The sequence below is a fragment of the Astatotilapia calliptera genome, chromosome 17, assembly GCF_900246225.1.
Source record: "Astatotilapia calliptera chromosome 17, fAstCal1.2, whole genome shotgun sequence".
Taxonomy (NCBI): Eukaryota; Metazoa; Chordata; class Actinopteri; order Cichliformes; family Cichlidae; genus Astatotilapia; species Astatotilapia calliptera.
The window spans coordinates 3,000,561-3,023,182 of NC_039318.1; the positions used below are offsets into that span (position 1 = coordinate 3,000,561).

A 22,622-nucleotide genomic window follows, 5' to 3' on the forward strand; every position below is an offset into this window, starting at 1 on the left:
TCATTTAAAAATAAAGCAGGAACCTCAATAAATAAATAAATAAAATTTTATTTATATAGCACCTTTCAAGACAGAATCACAAAGTGCTGCACATAAGATTACAAGCCATAAAAAGATTTAAAAAGAGAAAATAAAACAGGCAAAAAATTAACCAAAAGCAGTTTTAAAAAAGTGAGTTTTGAGTTGTTTTTTAAAAACAGCTGCTGAGTCCACAGTTCTTAATGTTTGGGGGAGAGAGTTCCACAGTCTCGGGGCCACAGTGGCAAAAGCTCTGTCACCCTTAGTCCTCCTCTTAGTATTTTTTAAAGCAAGTAAGCCCTGATCAGATGACCTCAAAGACCTGCTGGGGACATCGGGCTGTAGCAGATCAAAGATGTAGGCAGGTGCCAGTCCGTGCACAGCTCTGTAGGTCAAGACCAGGATCTTAAAATTGACTCTAAATTCAACAGGAAGCCAGTGTAACTGAGATAATAACGGTGTCACATGAGAGTACTTGGAGGATTTTGTCAAAAGCCTCGCTGCAGCGTTTTGCACAACCTGCAGACGATCCAGAGAACCTTTGCTTAGACACATAAACAGCGAATTACAATAATCCAAGCGTGACAAAATAAATGCACGTATAGCAATCTCCAGTTCAGAGCGACATAACATCGGGCTTAGCTTAGCCACATTTCTTAAATGATAGAAACAAGACCGAATCAGAGATTTCACATGCCCGTCCAATGTGAGACTCGAGTCAAAGGTGACACCTAAATTCCTGATTGAGGATTTAACATAGAGTGAGAGAGGACCAAGGGCTTTCACTATCTGCGATAAAAATCTATCAGGAGCGCATACGAGGACTTCGGTTTTCCCCTCGTTGAGTTGGAGGAAATTTGCAGCCATCCAACGTTAGATCAAATCTAAGCAATCATTCAGACGCTGAAGCCTAGATAAATCCTCGGGCATAAAAGAAACGTACAACTGAATATCATCAGCATAACAGTGATAAGAAATGTCCTCAGAAGAGCCCATTATATGCTGGAGGGGGAGAAGCTATATTAAAAACAATAAAGGCCCCAAAACTGACCCTTGAGGGACACCATAAGTAAGGGAGGTAGAGGATGACCTAAAATCGGAGACTGCCACAGAAAAGGATCGGTGATGTAGATAAGAGGAGAACCACTCTAATGCAGTTCCAGATACACCAACCCAATTTTTCAGCCTTTCAACGAGGATGTGATGGTCAACTGTGTCGAAAGCTGATGTGAGGTCCAACATGAGTAGAACAGAGCATTTTCCTGCATCATTATTCATCAAGATATCACTTGAGACCCTAAGAAGAGCGGTCTCCGTGGAGTGAAATCGACAAAAACCGGACTGAAACTTATCGTAAAGGCCATGTTTATCTAGAGCTGCCATAAGTTGCTTAGCCACAACCTTTTCTAGAAGCTTAGCAATTAACGGTAACTAAGAGATAGGTCTGTAGCTGCTCCAAAGAGAGGAGTCAAGCTGAGGTTTTTTTAAAAGTGGGAGAATAGCAACGTTTTTAAAATAAACCGGAACTATACCAGATGCCAGTGAAGAGTTGATTAAAGTGAGCACACATGGGCCAATAGACTGGAAGACATTTTTGAATAATGATGCAGGTACAATGTCAAGTGAACAGGAGGATGCTTTTACTGAATTCACTAGTTTTACCAGCTCAGGTAGTGAAACAGGAGAGAAAGTATCCAAGATAATGGGCCGAGATGGGGTAGAGATTGAGATAACAGGTGAGTGTGTAAAACTCATTCTCACGTTATGAATTCTTGCAAGCAGAAAAGAGAGAAAATTTTCACAGTCCTCGTTAGAAAAAATAGGGGCCGCAGGCAGAGTAACAATGTCACTAATGGTGTTGAATAGCGCCTTAGGATTGCCTCTACTCTTTGTAACCAAGTGTGAGAAATGGGCAGCCCTCGCATCTCTGATCGCATTATTAAAAGAAGCTAAAAGGTCCTTAAGATGAGTTTTCCTCCACCTGCGCTCCGCTTTACGACAATCACGTTTTAGACAACGAATACTGTCATTTAGCCAAGGAGGAGATTTGGAGGCAATGCGATAACCATGTTTCTAATGCTGCTTGCTGTTTTAGGATAGAGTTTAGCTGGACACCTGTATATCTAGTCAACACGAACAACTTTGGAGTTATATGTTGTGATGGAAAATTGTAATATTCGGCTGTTGTCTGTGTGTTAAGCTTATCTTTAGCATAGAATGTTCTGACTGTATTCTGCGACCATGGTAGTGATGGGATTTCTGGCTGTTTTTAGAGAACCTGCTCTTTCGGCTCGGCTCACTAAAAAGAGCCGGCTCTTTCGGCTCCGAACCGGCTCTTCAGGTTGTTTTGGTGCTTTAATTAATTTATAATTAACAATAATATAAAATAATGCACAAAAGGAATTACTAATGTAAAAAAAAAGTTTTATTTATATATGTTTATATATAAATATATGCGGTGACCCCTAGAGACAAAATACGTAGAAACTCCAAAAAGCACGTACAAATTCCAAAACACATTTCTAGCATTAACTGAACTTCCAAACCAGAGCTACCTAGATCACTTAAATTACACAATTGAAAGCATATGTGTATTGTTTGTGTATTTATACACAAGCACTCATATATATTCAAATTATTTAAAATAAAAGTTAATTTACCTGTTACTACCACACACCAAAAGCCGGTCCTTGGTACTTGCTAGTTTGTGTAGCCACTAGGTAACCAAAGCTCAACACTGCCCCCTAGCATCCTGGAGTACTTCTGTTGTGTTTTGTACGTGTTTTGAGTTTGTATGTGCTTTGTCTCTAGGGGCCACCGTAAATATACTATTATTTATTCACTCCACATAAAATGTAATAAATAAATCATATAATACAAAAACCAACTATTCACATTTCAACTTTTAACTATTTAAATTTTCAGCTTTTTCTTTTTACAAATTTAAAGTGAAACAACACAAAACACTGCAAACCACAACACAATTAAATATAAATTAAAATATGAAAACAAAAAGAAGATGCACATTCTCTGTCATATGGACCTGCATGAATAAACTTTCTGAATCCTTTATCATCTGTAACTGAAAATAGATGATTACTATACATTTCTAATGTGACGTTGTTGTCCCTGGCTCTCTTTCTCTCTTTCCCTCCCACTCTGTTCCTGTGCTACTGAGAGTGTAACTACCGCCCCTCCCCCCTCTTCCCAGCTCAAAGCACAAGGCTCACGTACGGAGTGAAGTGGAAAAAAGTGCGAGAGAGAGGGTGAGAAAAATAAAAACAAAAAAACACAACTTGCGATAAGGAGCCGGCTCGCATCGTTCACGTCAAAGATTCGGCTCTAAGAGCCGTTTCTTTCGCGACCGACACATCACTAGACCATGGTGGATAGATAATGTGTTTCTATTCATTATTCTTATCTTCTTTGTCAAAAGCCACGCAGACTGCTGCTGCTGCGCTCTGTATTATTGTTTGACCCTTTTCCAAGGCAAATTAAAATTTCATAAAGACAACTTATTTGTGTAGATCGATCTATTTCAGATTTCCATAAGAATTAAGTGCCATTGAATTGGTATCCCTTGACTGATATTGGGGTCAACCTTGCTTTTCTAGCCTTTAACCTCAAAGTTGTGAGAGGGCCGACCATTTGGACCCCACTGGGAATTAGCAGTTCCCCTTAAACAGTGAGAAATCTGAAATAAATTAATTAGGAAAGAAAATCCCAACCCTAGTGAAATGATGGATTTCTGGCTACTTAAATAAAGTATTTTATAAAAACGTTCTGTGATAAAATGGAAAATGTTCCAATAATTTTCTGCCAGCACATTATTTTAACAAAGGTTTCCATAAATAGTAAACAGTAAAATTCAATGTGTGGTTAAAAAACTGGTAAAAATATATATACATATGCAAAGTTCCCTTATTTTAAAACAATGCACTATACTGTAGTTTTACACACTGATTTTATTTTAAGCCTGATATTGGCTCTCCTTTTGGCATTATTGTGGTCTCAGCTAACCCTTTAAAGGCAGGTATTTGTAGCTAAGCTACAGTAGTTAGAACTAGCTAATGTGTGCAAAGTTTTTGTATAGTTTCTGAAGGCATTTTGCACCAGGCATAACCAAACAATGTGATAAATTGAGCAAATAAATAGTAAAGAAGAATTGCAGAGTGGATAGTAATTGTCACAATATACTACAATAGGTCTTCAATTTATGACCGTTTTGCTCAAGCTTTAGAGATTGTGGATGATTAATTTAATATCAGTATAGTTGAAGGATAGTAGATGTAATGTTTTCTTTACACCAATTCATTAGATTTTTTCAATATTTGTTTCTGTCATGTCAACACGTTTTTATCCCAAAACGTAACATACCGACGCTATGCAACAAATCTATGTTATGCTTTTGGGCGCCCAACCCGTCTGTATGTTACGCATTCCGAGGCACAAGAGGGGGTTGGAATGAATCTATAAATGTAAGGTTATGGTTAATGTTAGGGGTGCAATAGAAAGCTGCAAAGCAACAAAAAAGGAAAGCGCATAGAAAGCCTTTCAATTCGCTTTAAGAATCTGGAGCGTTTCATAAGGACATGGAAGGGTACCTTTCGCGTTAGGATGACGCACCTCGGGCCGTGACATGTTATGCATTGGGAATGAGAATGCTCTGGTCATGTACAGTCATTTGAAACTAACAACCATAGTCATGAATAACTTCTAAATCGATTTGCAAGTAAACTTATTATAATATGATTTATATGAACGTCTCAGTGTACCGTAAGAAAGTGTCATATCCATATTATCCACCACAACTCAAAATATATGAAAATCTTTTTAACTAAACATTTAGGACATCAGATCCAACGTTCCCCCTCTGAGAATACGTGAAACGAGTTGTTGGCCCTGTTACTGGCGACTCGCCCAGGAAGCCCTTACATTTAATTGGCCTCCTGTTTGTTTTGAGCCTCACCCACCCATTACGATCCCTCGTAAATGAGATAGTATAAAACCAAACTGCACCTGGGCACCCGGAGAGGGAGCAAAAGGGAGGCGGAAGTGCTGTGACACTAATGTCGTTAATTTTCCTTCAGGAAAACCCTCATATATTTCTCTTAGTTATGGAAACCCTTATCTTTGAACACACACACCTCAGCTCAGCCATAACCAATTTCAGTTTGGCGACTCTTTAAATGTCTTCCATTATGGCCACTAAACTGGGAAGCCAGGGGATGCCTGAAAGTGATAATGAAGGGAAAGGTCACTTCGGTAACAACCTGTTAATTGGATTTGGGCTTCTTTTTTTTTTTTTCACATCGATCATATCCTGCTCACCAGGTATGCTGTCCGTCTGGTCTGCAGTGAAGATTTATTTATTTATATTTTTGAACTGTATCTGGGGTTTTGAATTTTAAAGTTCATTTAAACCTTGCCTAACCTTTACATCACTCTTTAAAGCATCCCATTAACTTTTTATACTTATTTCCCACCTTCTAGGCATCCATTCATATGCTATGAAGGTGAGTGAGAGGAATATTTGACTTTGTTCTTCTGTAATTTAAAATGGACATTTATTGTGATATTCTAAAAAAAACATTTCATACAACCTTCTATTTTTTTCAGTCTTAGAGGAACAGGAACAACAAGGAACACTGGAGCCTGTATGCCCAGTATGATCGGTGAAACTCCCTTTTCTATCAGCATAAAGACGTTTACCTACATTTAATCAATTAAATATCTTTGTTTTAGAAAAAGAAGTGCAAATTCAACAGCACTTCCACTTACAAAAAATTGCTGCTCTAGTAAATGAAAAAACATGATTCTACAGGTATAAACTGCAAGAAATAAACATGTAAAATTACAGAAAATGCAATTATGGAACAGAAAACTTTGGTTATTTCAAAGTAAATGTCCATTTTCTGAAATCGTGAAAAAATTAATAAATAAAAAACAAACAGAAAACCCACAAAATATAGTAATGATTTGAACTAGTACGGTAATGAAAAAAACAGGAAGTTTTTTTCTGTGGTTTAATTGTTGATCTATTACTGAATGACTTTGATTTAGTATGAATAGCCATGGGATGTTTTTATCAGTAGAAACAACTGTACAACTTGTGAAAATACACTTAAAAATCCTAAATGTAGGCTCTTCTTCACATTGTGGGCTGGTTTTTGGTCCACAGGCCTTATGTTTGACACCCCTGTGCTCCCTATTCTTCGCTTTCCTCCAAACGTTAACATATGACGTCGCCCTATTGCTCAGGTGTCACTATTGTAAATCTTGCAGCTGCAGTGAAGCCGACCTAGTCTCCAGACTGCTTTAACCTTGTGAGCTGCTGTTTTTGTATCCCAGGATAGAGAACAATTCACACGTCACGCATAACGACTGTTCTCATCAAACCCCTTGCTGGGCTGCTAAATTGCTTTTCAAGCTGTCTCCCACTGGTATTCCCATCATTATTGACAGACCTCAAACATCCTCTAAGACTCAACAGACTTGTTGTCTCTCCGGTTCTCAAGCATCGTGTCATTTCAGAAAAAAACAAAAGAAATACTTTCAAGTGGCTTTGCGGGTCTGTGAGACTGAGAAGCACATTCCATTCGGTGACACTGAGGGAAAACTTTGTCTCCGGGGAATTGGCGCGTTGGAGGGGAACAAAACATGGCATCAGAGCTGGGCATTTAAATTAGGGTTGCTTTTTCAGCTCTGTTTTTTGGGGCATAGATGGGTATAATCCTCAAAGGTAATTGGATTTTTCCAGGAATGGAGTGCAGAGGTAGGATGCAGCAGGTTGATGAGGAATATGAGGACAGTTTCCACAGCTAAAGAGAGTTGATTCAAAGTTTATTGCTTGTTTTTCTCCAGAAACATTGTTGAAATCTATTTGTGCTCAGCATTGTCTTACGTCTTTCTGCATCAGGTAAACTTGCGGTCATGTCGCATTACAATCCTGATGGGATTTGGGGGGGTTTGCGCAGGGGCTGGGAACTGCAAAAGGTAGCAGTCTGCAGGAAAGTAGATATGGCTGAAAAAGTCACACCTGGGATCTGCAGTACATCATGTGTTATGAGGAATTGGTACTGTGGTAGACTGCTAGCTTTCCAGTCGTTTTATTCTTGTATTCTATGTGCAAAGAAAACTGTGTTTAAGCTGAAATGGTAATTGCATATGTGTTTTTGAGCTCAATGGATAAATTGTGACAAATTCCATTTAGTTTCTTGTTATTTTAAGCTCTTTTTATTGCACTGCTGCTCCCTGTGATGAATGGTGATCTGTGGTGCAAAGGTGCAAAAGTGAAGGAGCCACAGGATTCATAGTAGGGCCAACACTTTGTAGTGTTGCGCTAATCTGTCTCCTGTCTTAACTCAGCTCTTGTAACCTGTTGGATTACAGCGCAGGAGGGCTGTTGTGCATTCAGTTTTGTGTGTTACAGAATCTAGGACTGGCATTTTAGACTGGTGTATATACCAACCTGACTCATGGTTGTTATTTTTTATGGATTGTGTGGATTTCTTATGTTCTTTCATGTACACATCATGTTTTTAAATGTCCAATGATTTACTCTTGTGCTACAGCAGCTGTGTTGAGTACTACAAGGAGAATAATGCTGAACTGTAGTATTCTTTAAACAGCTCATTACCTCCGCCTAGGATGTTATGTTTTTGTTTGTGTGCGTGCGTATGATTCATTCTGTGAACACAGTTGCTCATAATGTTTTGAATGAACTCTAATAAAGCTTTGTAGGAGTGTAGAGTGGGGTCATGGTAATAATCCATTCAAATGTGGCTTACAGCCACTGAGGTCAATAAGGTCAGCTCAATGAGTGAATGGTTGAAAATAGACAAAAAGCCGTATAACCTAGAAAGTGTGATTCTTAAAAGTGTGATGTGTGTTGACAACATATACAGTGTAAAGATTTAAAACATCATGTCACATTTGACCTCTGACCTCTCCTTCAAAGTCAATGGATTGATCTGATGGTCAAAGTGACAATAACGCTATATAGAGATATTTTGAAAACTGTGTTTCCTACTGTGATTGTTTCTATTGACAGCATGTAGGCATATGTGATGCATATGGATTCTAAATATCACATTACTCTGACCTCTGACCTCTTCTTCAAGATCAAATAAAGTCAAACTTTCAGAAAATGTATTTTATTTTTACTGCGCTACAAACTTCTTTAAGCAAATTTTAAAAGAGCAAAAAAACCAAAATGCAATGCTAATACTGGCCTGAGAGTGTGCTGCCTTGGCAGAAGTTTTTGCTCTCTTAGTGCTTCTTGTTATAGCATATACGAGTTAATCTTAGTAAAAATTCTTAGAAAAGAAAAGAGGAAAATCACACTTATTTAAACTATTAAGATGTTAGCAAACTTTAAAACAAATAAAGTGAGTAAGCCTGTGCTAGCAAGCATCTGTTAAGCTTTATCTCCCTTTCTTTTACCCTAGGAGTCTACGAGGCTCATGCTAAAGTAATGAAAACATTATTACATCCATTAAATGTGATCAAAACATAACGTACCCAGCATTACTTATTTCTTCTTCTTCTTTTCTTTTTACACATTGCATGCTCTCTCTCTCTGCTTTAAGAAGAGAGGAGGTCCGACCCATTTATTCAGGAGGGAGTAAATGAGTCGGACCTGACGAACACAGCAGTGGCAGGAATGCTCTGAATGATATGGTGATCTTACTCTGGAAGTCAGGTGACGAAGAATGGCATAGACACGGAGGTCTAGAAGTAATTAGCGTTTTGGTCAGAGTATCTCTGTGATGTTGACTGTAGATGTACAGATCATATTATATGGCAAGTCCACCAGTTGATCCTGTTTAATTCAGCACAAGTGGTTTCCAGAGAACGAGTGTGGGAGAGAAAATGACGCCTATTAAATTCAGTTTAGTTTTTTTTCTCAGTCTTCAGCCTTTGTGCTTGTCAGAAGAACAAATATTACCGTATCACAGAGACGTGTGTTGGTTTGGGTTCTTTCTTTCTTTTTGTCCTATTGGTTTGAACCAGATGGGATGCAGCTCAAAAACATCCCTCCAGGCACCAACCAAATTCTAAGAAAAAAATGTTTTATAAAGACCTGCTGACTGTGACAAGCAGCGGACTGCTTTGTGCTGCCATTGTGAGACAAATCCAAGCACACCACTCCCATACAGTCACGATGACAACAATAGCTGCATTTCCCCCCTGAACTTTACTCTTTAGGGAAACCTTTTTTCCGACTGTTTAACATGTAAGTCATTACCATTAAACCGCAGCCTCTGTCTGAAATCAGCATGTGGGTTCAGAAGGCCGGTCAGTATGTAACTTCTTTGTTTATATTAAAAGCATCCATGATACTCAAATCCAATTGGCCCACAATGCATCCATCGGTGTCAGAGCATGCCATTTAGCATTTATTCTGGCTTTTTTAATCCAGTCCCTTTGGCCTGAGAGTCAAAAAGTTAACCATAGCTCTACATTTTTAATAATTATATTAATGCCTTCGTAATTAATGAGTTTGTGAAGATTTATTTAGTCCAGAGAGTGATTGAGCTTTCAAAGTTGAGTTTTCAGCAATTAAATGAAGCACTTCCTTTATATGGATGTGTCATACGTAATTTTCTTGTGGTAATTGTTAATCTTTTGATTAACAATTTAGGTATTTTTGTTTTATTAGTGACTTATTAACTGTGCTCTAACATACACTCCAGCAGCAGTAAACTCAGTACACTTTAAAGATTCACTTTCTTCACGACGTGGAGTTCCCGGTACCTCCGCATGCTGCCTCTGTGCTCTTTGTTCCACTTCATTGGGGTGTGTGCCTGTGTGTGAATATGTGTGTGTGTGTGGATGACAGTGTATACCAAGAGAGCATTTTAAGGATGGGTTGGATCTCTCACTGTCTACTCCCCCATCCCAATCTTCTCTTTGCTATGTAAGTGAGTGAGTGTGTGTGTGTCTTCCTGTCAGTAGCAGTATTTGATGTTGTTGAATGTAAGTCTGGATGGCATGTGCATGTGTGTGTGTGTGTGTGTGTTTCTGAATGTGGTGTGTAAAAGAATGAAGAGGGTAAGTGAATCTGTGCAGGATCGCTCTGTGTGTGAGAGAGACAGAGAAAAAGAGAGAAGAAGAATAAGGAGGAAAAGCACACTGTGTCTTTGCACATGTGCACGTTTGTTGCATGCCTCTGTAGGTGTGTGTAGTAAGCCCCCCCCCCCCCACCTTTTACACACACATACACACAACTCCAGGGACTAGCATGTTCATTATTCTTCCTAAAAGAACCATTAAAATTTCATCAGTGCAATGCAATCTGTAGCAGGGCGGGGGGTAGGAGTGTGTGTAGGAGAGAGAGAGATACTCAGTAGTGTGAGGGGAGGGAGGGAGCTCGCATCCTCCACTCGTTCACTGCTGCCTGCCTTCATTCCCCTCTCCTCTCCCCTCTGCTCTCCTCCTTTCTTCTTCATCGTCTTCTTCTTCTCCTCCGGTGGCTGGATTCCCTGGCTGATCGGGAGCACGCCAGATTACTTCTATCATGACGTGAGCCACCAGCATCCCTCCTGCCTCATTCGCTTCGTCCTCCTGCCTCATTCTACTACTATTACAGTACCACTCTGTCCTCTTTCTCTCTCATGCACCGCACTCACACTGGAGAGGAGTTAGCATCCTGGATAAAAGGGTTAACAAGGTGTACTTGGAATCTAGAGAAAGGATTTTCTTATTCTTGTTGCTGCAGGCAGGTTTGGATATGTAACACATGGAGCAGGATCCTGCAGGAGAATATTTATAGAGTTGAGTCCTCCTTTAAAGTAGTTCATGGCAGGAGATTTAAAGGTGAGACGTTCATTTGATTCTGTCTTTGGCTTCAAACTTGTTGATCAGCGTGACTTAGACAACACATCGTGTCCTTTTCTATGTACACAACTTTTCAGAGTTTTGGCATTTTCACCCTTTTTTTTCTTGAAGTAGTGTTATCTGGTGTGCTGTACTACTGATTCATTTAAAGGAGTGAGGCTCATTAGTGTTGCTCTTTTTCTGCAGTGATCAGAAAGGCAGGGGAAATTAGCAGCAGCCTTTAAAGGCAGCAGGGAGTGAGTGAGCATTGGGGTTTTTTTCCTTCCTCCACAAACCTATCACACCCACCTCCTCCGCCCCATCCCGTATGCCGCTTTGTTGTGCCAGCATGTGCGTGAGGCTCTGTCTCACAGGTAGATCTGATGATGCTAATTGTGTCCTAATTGGGTTTGTTTCCCTCCAGCCGTGGAGGTTTTTGCTTTGCGAGCCTCTTACTGCCACAGATGAGAGAGATGGTGGCTTGGCGTGTGCGTACATGTGCGAGAGTAGGGTCCAGATTATGTTTGAGTGAAAACGAGGGAGAGTGTTACGCTGAGAGCTGTTGCAGGAGTGTGTGTCTGGACCAGCCTGTGAGGATTGAAAGAGTGAGTCTAGAGTCTTTTGGTAGGGTGCTTGTTGTTGTGTGTGTATGTGGCCATAGGACTGAGTGTGAGCTCTGTGTGTGTGTGGGTGCTACTTGCAAGCACATCTGTGGAGGTCTTGTGTGATGGATGGTGACTGACGGAGGGTGTGAGGTGTGTGAAGGAGGAGGATGAAGAGGAGAGGCAGTAGGATGGGGGAGGGTGTAGAGAGGAGGCAGTGTGTGTGTGTGTGTGTGTGTGTGTGTGTGTGTGTGTGTGTGTGTGTGCGTGCGCGCGTGTGTGGGAGAGAGAAAGAATCTAGGTAGTGGAGCAGTACATCACAGAATGGCTAATGGAATGCTGGAGACTTGAAGGGTCCTCTCCCATTTCCCCTCCATCACCACGCCTCACCCCTCCCTCCACACAGGATTGTGGGCAGAGTGTGACACACCAACCGACATGCCGTGGCTTATGTGTAGACTTCTGCATGTGCTCCACCCTTGTCAGGGAAGAAACTGGTTGAGGAGCTACCTGGATGAATATTTCTACCGCCTAATTATCATCTTTATGATTTTAGTCCCGGTAGAGTGTAACACACTGCTGCTAACACGTTGCTGTTGTAAATCTATTTTCACCTGTAGTCTATTTTCTGGTAGCTTTCCTCACTTTCTAATTTGTAAAGTAGTTTGAGGTGAAGAAGCTCTTAACGACAGCTGTACCACGACTGAAAAATCAGCAAACCCAAGCACAAACCCCCCCTCAAAATCTTGGATTCATTTTAGCTAAGCAGTACCAGTCACTGTAAGTCAAACACACATATCTACAAGAACTGAATAAAAATAATCTACATGACACCTTTGTGGGGTTTTTTGCTTGATTGTTTGTATCTCTGTCCTCTGTGTTTTTACCTTTATGAAGCTCATTTTGGAGCCCCTCGATGTTTTTGTGAAGAGCACAACTCTTGTGGTTAAGGGTCTCGTTAACTGATTTGATTTCTTCATATTTGCTGCCTAAATCTTTGAGTCGCCCAAGGTCATCATGGACCTCTTCAGATTCTCTCAATAAATGTTTTCCACCTGATCTTTAATTTCCTAGAATGTGTTGAGGAGCCACAGTTTTGCATTTTTATATTGTTCTTTCGCATTTTGCTCCAGCCTGGCCTGTTTTCAGCTTTCAGTTCTGTGAACTAGATCCACACCCTCATCATCCGTGCGGTTTTTCTGTCAGCTGCTGGACTTCCTTCTGGAGATTCATGCTGCATTGGTTTAAGGTTTGGTTGTCTTCCTGTTTTGTTTTACATTTATCTGCCAGCTGATTTTGCTTTGAGACCTCACACTGCTTTGCTGATTCAAGGTTTTCTTGTCTGTTCTAACTTTCTTATATATTCATCCTCAGATTCTTTTGCATCTTTAAGCTTCATATTTAAGGCCCCAAGATCTTCCTGAAGAATCTGATTGTTTTTTATAAAGTCTTGTTTTTCTTTTTGTGCAGACCTTCCTCCTAAGCTATTTGAGCCTCAAATTTAATCTTCACGTCCTGCACTTGGTTATTCAGGAATATGTTTTCATCTTGACAGTTTTTCTCTCGGCCCTTTTTTGCCCTTTCTGCATACCTTGGCGACACTTGAGCTGTGGGAGGGTTTTGATCTTTCGTGCAACACATTCACAAAGCTCAAATCAAATTCAAATTTTATTTGTCTGGGGCTTTTTTCATGTAAGATCCTGGAAATATTGATGCTGCCCTATGATGACCCAGAGTATCTCAGCATCTTCATTTGATTTATTAATTTCCATCTTTAAATGTTCTTTCTGAAAATCCCCCCTAGGTTGATAACAGAATCTCGTTGCCATTACAGAAATAACTGAATAAAATAAATTCCAATGACCTTCGGCGCATATAGCGAGTATTGACACCCCTCTGGCCCACAAGCTTTCTTGAGCTGTCCTTCCCCTCCAGCACCCCTGCCTTGCTGTGAATATAAAAAGATGAGGCATTCGGCAATCAATGTTTGTAACACTGTTGTGCTGTTATCCCTCATTTCTTCTGGGGCCTCCATGTGATTTATTGGGGCTCCTGAGGCTCACAACCAGCATGGTGCACTGCTGGGGGAGGGGGAATGTGCGTGAGCATGTGTGCATGAGAATATGGGATTCTTTTCACACTCTGTGTGTGTGTGTTTAGAATGTTTGGCATGTGACGCGAGGGAATTAAAATTGTGTATCTGCAAGGAAATACTCTACCCTCTTAAAAATGGTGCGTATGCTTTGAAATGCAATTTCGGTCCCCATGTAAATTAGCCTGACAATCTGTTTTATTTAATAGGGACAGGCTCTCCCCTCAACATCACTTTGTGAGGTGGTCTTTTAAACTGAGCCGGTACTGCTGTATATCACTTACACAATTACAACCTTCACAAATCTATTGGTTATAAAAGAGAAGTTTATGAACTGCATGCAAAGCTGAAGGGGACGGGGGGCAGGGTGTGGCAAGCTGAAGGAGGATGCTTCAGTTGTTTATGGTGCATTTAGTTGTGTTGTGGCACGGTACTTCATTTTGACCTCTTGATATCTGTTGAGTTGACTCTGTGTGTGTGTGTGTGTGTGTGCGTGTGCGCGTTTGATGACAAATTCTTGTCTATTATGAATCAACATCTAAAATACCACAGTGCCTAATTGTTGATAGTCCTGCTATAACCTCTCTTCTTCTTTTATACTTAAAATGAAAAAAGACGACCCCTCCTCTCCTCGCTCCTTCTGTCTTCCATGATCCACCACCGCTATAATGAGATTTGACGTTAATCCCGACACAATAGCACAAGATTACGCGCCACCATAATGCTCTGCAAAGGCATCGCAGAGGGTGGAGAATGGGTTTGGCGCACGCAGAGGAAGCTTGGCTGGGTGAAAGCACATTAATGTAATCTAAGTGTAATTGGGTGGTAATGCAGCTTGTATGTAGATGAAAGGAGGAGTGGAAAAGCTTTTTTTTTTCCTTGCATGTCATCCTCTCTGTCAGATGAGCCCAAGGAGGGAGAGCAGGGACAACATGATGCCAGTGGTGCTGTGGGTTGAAAGACTGGTCAAAGACTGCCTGGAGACGGTGTGACACAGATTATTTATCTATAAACTGATGTCAGATTCTTGTGGTGAGAGTGGATTTTTCAGAGAATGGAGTTAATGAATACAGTGAGTCAATAAAGGGAAACTGGGCAAAGTTTATTTTGGATTTCTTTTAACAGTTAACAGAGAAAAAAAGCTGGGTTTTTTTAGATTTCACTGGATTACATGTGAATTTATATGACATTAAAATGGATTTAATTAAAGTGTATTTTTTGAAGTGTTGTATTTCCTGCATTAATATTTAAGCCTCAGCCATTTTAATCATAAATTTGACTTGCTTGGTGAAAAGCTTGGTGCAGTGTTCTCTTGGATGTCTTACATGTTGTGTTTTACTGGTATTTTCAAATGATATGACTAATCAATGTACTATATATAAAGTAACTGGAAACAGCCTCAGAGACCACAGTGATAAGGGAATGCGAGCTATAAATAAAATCATGAACAAGCTTCTGAATGTAGTCGGGAGGCTTCTGTAAATAACATAGGTATTTTATGACCTCTTAAGTTGAAAACACAGAGGGCCACAGGGGTGTTTATTTTGCAATGGTGTAGCCACAAAAATGTTCTGCTTGCCCTGCTAACCTCTTATCCCGTTGCTTGTCTTTAGTTTAGCCTTCCAAGTAAGTGAAATTCTCAAGATGCATAGAACGAGACACATGCATGTATAAATGGACCACTGGTGGAGGCGGGATACACTTTGAATGATAGAGATTTTTGAGTCATCACATTTAATTTTGATTCGCCAGGAGTTTATAAATATATATATATATATATAAACAACTATAGAGGTTGCCCAGTATGATGGACAACATTAGACACAAATTAACAAAAAGAAAACCCCCAAACCACACTAACTGAAAGCAACAAAAACTAAGCTCAAGTTAAGTTTTTGTCAAGATTTGACCAGGCTCCATAGGTTATTAATATTCACACAAGGTATTCAATTTGGTTCTTTACTGAGCAGGTAGTGAATGTAATAGTGCCAGAATCGTGGAAATATGGTGATGTTTACATGTACCAATCAGGAGTCGAGCCCTGTTTTGAACCATCTGCAGTCTGGATATTAGTGACTTGCCCATTCCAGCATATAACTATAATTGTTGATGTATTAAAAGCACAAGTGACCTTCTCATTAAAAGATCAGGAGGATTTAACCTGTACCAAAAAGGCTTCGAGGGGAAAAAAAGCTGTCTTTGACAGGAGATTGACAACGTAAAAGGCACTCACCAGAAGCACTTATAAACGAAGAACATGCAGCAGACTGACAACAGTGTATGTCCACAATAACCAAAGGCCTACTCACACCACAAAATGGGAAACCATTGTGCAACAGCTAAGCTTGCTGATAATGGTGGTGCAGATGGCTAACTAGTCATTTGCCACTTCTGCTGCTGGCAAGCTAATTCCTAAGTTAGCCAGCCAGACTTCCAGTCATAGCTCTAGTTCTCTAAGCTAGCTGGCTTAGAGCAAACCAACCTGCTTGCATGTTCATTAGTTTATTCCATAGCAGTGCCACAGTTGTTTTATATGTAGGCAAAGAAAGGTAAAAGAAAATAGAAACAAATCTGATGATTTGTGCAAATTCAGGTCACTGAATTTAAAGTTAATGCAAATGATTTGTGAGGCTATATTTTACTCTGCACAGCTAATAGTATTATTGGTTTTTGTGGGGACATTTTCCCCTTTCTAGAGGTTACTATAATCTAAAAAAAAATAACAAAATGGGTTAAAAAAAAAAAAAAGACATAAAAAGCTTTTCCACTCTTACCTCTGTTATTCATTAATTTTATTCATACACCAGATGATTAGCTGCTTCCCTGCAGGTGCCAGTATCCTAATAGCTTTGCATTTTTACTCCCAGTGCATTTTTTCCTTAGTATTTAGTTTGGTCGATGTGAGTAATCTTGCCAGCTGTCAGGGCTCTGTGTGCAGGCAGGCAGAGAGGAGGATCCAAACGCAGGACTCAGACACTAACTTGAAACTCAAAAACCTCAGCTTTATTGCTGGTACGAAAACAAAACATGAAGTGAACATGGACTATGGAGAACCGAAACACACAGGTATAATCTGATGGTACGACGCAACACCGAGCATGGGAAAACACAGGGCTTAAATACACAGGGTAGTAATGAGGGAATGGGCAACAGAAGGGAGACACAGCTGGGGGAGATCAGGGCTAACGAGACGGGGGAGCTAAGCTGCACACACTAACATAAGACAAAGACTTTCACAATAAAACAGGAAACAAGAATTACTAAACCAGATGCAGACATGACACTGAGAGACAGACTAGACACTGAACAGAAACTGTAATACACATGAGAACCCAAAACCTAAGAACTGATCCCTCACCAAGAATAACAGAAACAGATCTATAATGATAATAATAAACAAAGCACCAGAACAGCAGAAAACAATCCATAATGCAAAAATAAACCAAAACATAATAAACTCAAAATACTGGGTCCAACGGACCCAGAACCGTGACACCAGCATGAGATTTAAAATCCCAAGCTAACAGGGATGTTTTGGCAGGTAGGGTTTTAGCTGTGAGGGTCAGATGCCATTCCTGAATGATTTCCTTGTCACTACAAATAAGTCTGTGATCTCTGAGAACAATAAACAGCAAGGTGCCAGGAAAATGTCAGACTCGTGCAAGCTTGTGAAACAAAATAACCGATATAATATTGACACCACAACACGCACTTCTCAAGCTAATGAGCTGCCACTTCTTCTGTCAGTCTTCACCTTCACCATATTATTACCCCATTAAAGAAAGCCAGGATACCTGTAGCCACACAAACATGAATGCACAAATATACACACGCCCAAGCATGCTGTCTGTGCTCAACAGTTACCGTGACAACAGGAAAAATGCCACAGATCTGGCAGATTGTTGCAGTTTTTGGGGTTTTCGTTTTAGCTGCGGTTCATCACCCAAGTAAAGCTTGGGGTGTAAATTTGGTGAAGAATTACACGGGACTAGTCAGTATTTTATCTGTAGTGTGCCTTATCTATAACAAGGTTTCCTGATGTTTGTGTACATGCTCATGTGCTCTTCTCATTCAGGTTGGCAGGCGAGCTCCTCTGGCTTACACAGTTCATCACTTGCATTACTTTCTCTGTCTCCTCCGTCCTCTTTTTTGCCTCTTGTTGCATCTTCTCTTAAGTGTAGCTGTGCACAGTGAGCTGCGAGTCTGATGGATCAAGACTGAAGGATCAAAGCAGTTGCAGACAGTGTGTTGTGTGGATGTTTACCTGGGTGGGTGTATCTTTACATGAAGTCAACCTCTGGAACTCTAGCTGCAGGCTTTTTGCACCTTATTTGCCAAATTGGCTCCGTAGGGAGTTTTGAGACTTCTTCTTCTACAGTAGATTTCTTTTAGTCATCTGGAAAAGATTTTAACTTAAATGTTTATATGCTAAAAACTCGCTTATTGTGATTTAACGCTAATATAACATGCTTTACTTTGTTGGCCTTAAAAACAAAGTGTGTAAACTAAATGCTATTAAGTGGGGCCTGTCAGAGTAGATTCACATATTCACAGTGATCTGTGTTTGTCATATAGTTATTCTGCATTAGGGCTCATACAGAGCTACACACTTTTCAATGGGCTCTACACACTTCTTTATGCTAATATGACAATGCACATTTTGCAAGTTATCAGTGTATTATTTGCATTATTTTTTGCATTGTTGGGAATCATTTTACAAACTTTGTCAACTTTTTGAAACAAATTAATCACTATATACATTATTACATTGACTTTGTATTGCTGCTTTTTGCTCATTCATTGCTCTTTTGCATATGTTTTGATATAATAATACAACTGCATAGTGTTAAATGGTTCGCAGTCAACAATAATAAGCACATTATGAATATAAAACTATGTTGCTGTAACTGTGCTAAGGAATCTTCTAGTGAGCTGCGGAATGGTCAGTGAGGTCCCCTAAGTGCTATAATGTGCAGCAATAGATCCCTACTGCATTTATTAGATTTATCAGTAATATTAATGGCCCACTGTGGAGCCTAGTGAAGTATGGCAAGGCTATTACAGATGTCCTAATTGCTAAGTATATTCCCATTAGTCTTTTTTCTGTCCAGTTAACACTGGCTCATAAGCAGACATAGAGTGTATAAGAATATTGTTTCTCACATTCAGTACTGCAAAAATGAACTAAATGTATCTGAGTATCTGGATATCTTTTATATTAGTAACTGACAAAATGAAATCTTGTACTACTAAAAGAATATGCAAATTATGGAATATTACCGGCTACATTTAAACCAAATAAAGTGAAATGAAGATCTGTGCAAATATTTAAAAATAGATTTTGCATTATGCACTTGTTTAAGAGACCATAGTAGCTGGTCCAGTACACATGCTGCCCAAATGACATTTATGTTGAAGGAATGCCATTAGGATGTTATAGCATTTTAATGTGATGGCAAGGTGTTCTTTATGTTTGACCTCTGACCTACTGAGGTGATAATTTATAACCTCAACCCACATGCTCTCCCCGAGGAAATCAGGCCGGCTCTATGGCCATCATTTACATCTATTCGAATTGAAGCAGCAATGTGTAGTTAATGCCCCAGGCCTTATGAATCAAACTTTATTGACCACTTGGAGAGTAACAGACACCCTTTGAATACCAAGTGCTAGTGAAAGGCCACTGGGTGAGAGAAATGCGTACCAGCTGTGGAGCTGAAACTGGGATTACCAGCAGTACGCCAGGCTGTGATAAAACTGCAGCGGCTCCTGCTCATAAATATGGAGGTTTCACTTCCAATAGGATTCCTTACAACCGAAGGTGATTTAGCATACAATATTGTGTTTAACATAAAAATGCGCGATATCAAGTTTTTCTTTTACTTGTGATCATTTTCAAATCTCTTTTTAATTAAAAAACAAAAAACCTTCAAGTTTGTCAAGTCTGCATGTACATTATGTGATGTATCTTTTTTTTTTTTTTTTAGCTCCAGCACAGATAAGCCATGGTGTGAAACATGGTCAAGCACAATCCTGCTAGTTTCAGTTTGTTATTTACTAATACAAAAGATGCAAACATAATTCATGACATTTACTTAAAAGAGAAAAGCGTTCATCTGTAAAAACATACTGACATATGAAAAATAGATTTCACTCTTCAGGAATCAAGGTTGAACCTCTCACTATTTGCCCTTGATATTTATACAAACTATTAAAAGGTCCAGGGGAAAGGCACAAATGGTCATTTGACTGTGTAAATTTCATTGTATGGAAACCTTTATTCTCAGTTCTCTGTGTTTTATTTCAGCTATAGCCTAATAATAAAAGCACTTTTGAACAGGCCGTGTGAGATTTAACTTTAAGGTTAACGGTGTTAACTGAGAGTAGCTGTGTCACTTCCACATTTATTCGGCTGTTGCTTATTAATGCTAACAAATCCTTGCTGGCTTTACTTTGTTGCCTGAACTACTTGTATTTGCAGTATGCAGTGAGGAATAACAGAACTGTGTTTATTTTTAAATGACACTTGACAATAGGGCTGCCACGATTAGTCGACTAGTCACGATTACGTCGACTATCAAAATCGTCGACGACTAATTTAATAGTCGACGCGTCGTTTGAAGCTTTGTAAGATCCCAAAAGACGCAGGAATAAGTAGTAGGATTTAAGAGTGTAATAACGGACTGAAACAGAAGATGGCAGCACTGCATGTACAAGGATGCCAGCTGCCGTTAAACTCCCGAAGAAGAAGTAGCTCTGTCCCAGAATTCATAGCACGTCCCTGCTCAGTTTCCAACAATGGCGGCAGCTAGTTAGTTTTAATATTACTCTTATTATTCTTTCTGGGTCACAAAATAAACATTTAACATATTTTCAGGCGAGAATGTAGCTGTGTAAACCTCAAATATCTGCTCAGTTTATCAAGACACCGCATATTTTCAAAAGTGCTCCGACGTTTTCGGAGACGTCTGTTACCCACTAGCTCGATAGCTAGCCGGGGTTCAAGGCTCACTAGAGCCGTGAGAACACCGGACTCCCGGCAAATCGTTTTCAAACCCACCGCCGTCTTTCACTACTCAGGTTAAACATATATAAGTCACTTAGATAAGTTATAAATTTTATTGTTAGGCTTTTTTTAGTATTTTATTTGTTCCTGAGTAAATCGGTTTGGCTGAGATTAAAGTTATAGTTTTTACACAGCTGAATAAACATCAAGCAGACAGCTGATTTTTAGAAGTGTGAGATGCTCCAGAATTTACTCCGTTGTCCTGTTATATTTTAGATAGCAAGGAGCAGACGGCTGAGTTTATTAAACTTCACCGAAACAATCTGTAAATGTCATTAAAATGTAATAAACTATCATCTTGTCTTTATTTTTAGTTAGCACAGACCTTAAACACTTACAGCTGTAAGCTAATGATAGTTATATAAGAGCAGATGCTGCTGGTGCAATAAGCTGTACGTTTTACGTTCAATGGATCTGATTAGTCGACTAATCGCAAAAATAATAGGTGACTAGTCGACTATCAAAATAATTGTTTGTGTCTTTTAGTCATTTTCTTCTAAATGACCATGAGAGCACAGAGTTTCTTTTGTTCGTTAGCAAGGTGACAGTCGAGTTATTGTTTAGATTTCAAGCAAACATAAGACAGTTTGTGAGCAAAGTTGTCTGAATTTCATTAGAAACTATGTAATAAGTATCTGGTCTGTCACTTTTATTGGGGTCCAAAGCCTTCCAGTGCTCTAAAAAGTTAACCAGTTTGCAGTTAGTAGCATTAAGCTAAGCTTGACATTATAACATTTTAAACATGAATTACCCTTATAGCATTAAATCAAACACAAGTTTAACTGTTATAATTCAATCTGGACATTGTAAAATATGATTTTGCAAAATTAAAATAATAAAATAAAACTTTGTCTTTTTCTCTATCTGACTGAGTGGGTTGTATAATGAAGCAACTTCATTTTGACGTTCTGTTCACAGAGTAACAAAACTTATAATCTGTGCTGTGTAAATATATTAAAATAATAAGCCTGAAGATTAATTTGTGGAAACTAATGCATCTTTTTTATGGCAGACATTTTAAAATGTCACCATAGGAAAAGCAAAAGTATAAGTAAATTAATGAGGATGGAATTCTGTTAGCTGCTTTGTTTTCAGGGGTCTGGCTGAATGTTATTAGGAACACTTGTGCTGTGACTACTACCACAAGTCAAAATATGTGCTGTGGAAAATGACACTTTTACTTATTTATTTATTTTTGGTAGACTAAGTAATGACCACAGTAGCTGGTTATATATAACACACTAGCATTATTCTGAGCACTGGCTGCTGGTTATATCTTGCAATATATGGAGCAACATGTACAGCTTGTCAGGTAAACTATTTTTTCCTATTTAAGTCTTGCTTCCGTCTTTTGCAAAGGTGCTTTGTGCATTCTGTTGCATGTCACACAAAGCAGATGAAGAATGACCTCTGACCCCAGTGGCCTAGATACAAGGCCTTCCTGTCATTCTGATTGGTGGTACCGGCTAACCTTTTCCTTGCCGCAAAAAAAAAAAGTGTGCCATGCTGTTCCCCGTGAGGTCCCATTGTTTCTTTTGTAATATTCAAGGAGAAAAATGGAGAAAAATTAGCACTCATGCAGTATGCATGACTTTAGAAAGCCTCTCATATAATTCTATTGCTGAGGGAAATGGGGAAGTCCAGAAGCAATATAGCTGTGTTTTTAGCAGGTTTAGCATTTCTAGTTTGCTGTGTGTTGGTGTAATTTTTTTCCATAAGCTGTTGCAGCAAATATCCCCTGTGCATTGCTTATTTTTTGAGGCTATCAGATAATGTAATGTAACAAGATCCCAGTGGCACTTAAAAGAAGTGCTTTTCAGCTTTTTGCTCGCAGGTAACACTCTAGTTTCAGCTTGCTGGGTTCCAGCGCTCAAGTCATGGTGTCCCCAAGAACCAGCTCTGAGTTGGTTGATTGCCCTTAAGTAACTGACACGGTTGCGGTGTTACATTGCACTCTGCAGCTGGGTAAGTGTTTAGTGGCAAGTACGAACTGTTAAGATCCTGCTGTGTTAAGAGAGGAGAT

General features: G+C 39.5%; 1 protein-coding gene across 2 annotated transcripts in view; it reads left to right on the top strand.

The window, feature by feature from the left end:
• Positions 1 to 22,622, top strand: part of nav3 (neuron navigator 3) — a 415,168-nt gene that overhangs the window by 88,591 nt on the left and 303,955 nt on the right. The window contains exon 1 of one of the 2 annotated variants that reach the window (XM_026148166.1): positions 10,426 to 10,839. The exons of the other annotated variant lie outside the window; for it this stretch is intronic. The gene's annotated coding sequence lies outside the window, so the exon portion shown is untranslated. Of the gene's footprint in view, positions 1 to 10,425; positions 10,840 to 22,622 lie in introns of those variants that run through there. 2 annotated transcript variants of the gene reach the window in all.